Source organism: Eubalaena glacialis, chromosome 1 (assembly GCF_028564815.1).
Source record: "Eubalaena glacialis isolate mEubGla1 chromosome 1, mEubGla1.1.hap2.+ XY, whole genome shotgun sequence".
Lineage (NCBI taxonomy): Eukaryota > Metazoa > Chordata > Mammalia > Artiodactyla > Balaenidae > Eubalaena > Eubalaena glacialis.
Window position 1 is genome coordinate 206,239,836 of NC_083716.1, and position 1,314 is coordinate 206,241,149.

Below are 1,314 nucleotides of genomic sequence, written 5' to 3' on the forward strand. Positions count from 1 at the left end.
TCTTTTCATCTTGTTTATAGTTTCCTTTGCTGTGCAAAAGCTTTTAAGTTTCATTAGGTCCCATTTGTTTATTTTTGTTTTTATTTCTATTACTCTAGGAGGTGGGTCAGAAAAGTTCTTGCTGTGATTTATGTCAAAGAGTGTTCTTCCTATGTTTTCCTCTAAGAGTTTTATAGTGTCGGTCTTACATTTAGGTCTTTAATCCAGTTTGAGTTTATTTTTGTGTATGGTGATAGGGAGTGTTCTAATTTCATTCTTTTACATGTAGCTGTCCAGTTTTTCCAGCACCACTTATTGAAGAGGCTGTCTTTTCTCCATTGTATATCCTTGCCTCCTTTGTTATAGATTAGTTGACCATAGGTGCATGGGTTTATCTCTGGGCTTTCTATCCTGTTCCATTGATGTATATTTCTGTTTTTGTGCCAGTACCATATTGTCTTGATTACTGTAGCTTTGTAGTATAGTCTGAAGTCAGGGAGTCTGATTCCTCCAGCTTCATTTTTTTCCCTCAAGATTGCTTTGGCTATTCGGGGTCTTTCGTGTCTGCATACAAATTTTAAGATTTTTTGTTCTAGTTCTGTAAAAAATGTCATCGGCAATTTGATAGGGATTGCATTGAATCTGTAGATTGCTTTGGGTAGTATAGTCATTTTCACAATATTGATTCTTCCAATCCAAGAACATGGCATATCTCTCCATCTGTTTGTGTCATCTTTGATTTCTTTCATCAGTATCCTGTAGTTTTCTGAGTACAGGTCTTTTACCTCCTTAGGTAGGTTTATTCCTAGGTATTTTATTCTTTTCGTTGCAATGATGAATGGGATTGTTTCCTTATTTTCTCTTTCTGATCTTTCGTTGTTAGTGTATAGGAATGCAAGAGATTTCTGTGCATTAATTTTGTATCCTGCAACTTTACCAGATTCATTGATTAGCTCTAGTAGTTTTCTGGTGGCATCTTTAGGATTATCTATTTATAGTATCATGTCATCTGCAAACAGTGACAGTTTTACTTCTTCTTTTTCCAATTTGTATTCCTTTCATTTCTTTTTCTTCTCTGATTGCCATGGCTAGGACTCCCAAAACTATGTTGAATAATAGTGGTGACAGTGGACATCCTTGTCTTGTTCCTGATCTTAGAGGAAATGCTTTCATTTTTTCACCATTGAGAATGATGTTTGCTGTGGGTTTGTCATATATGGCCTTTATTATGTTGAGGTAGGTTCCCTCTCCGCCCACTTTCTGGAGAGTTTTTATCATAAATGGGTGTTGAATTCTGTCAAAAGCTTTTTCTGCATCTATTGAGATGATCATATG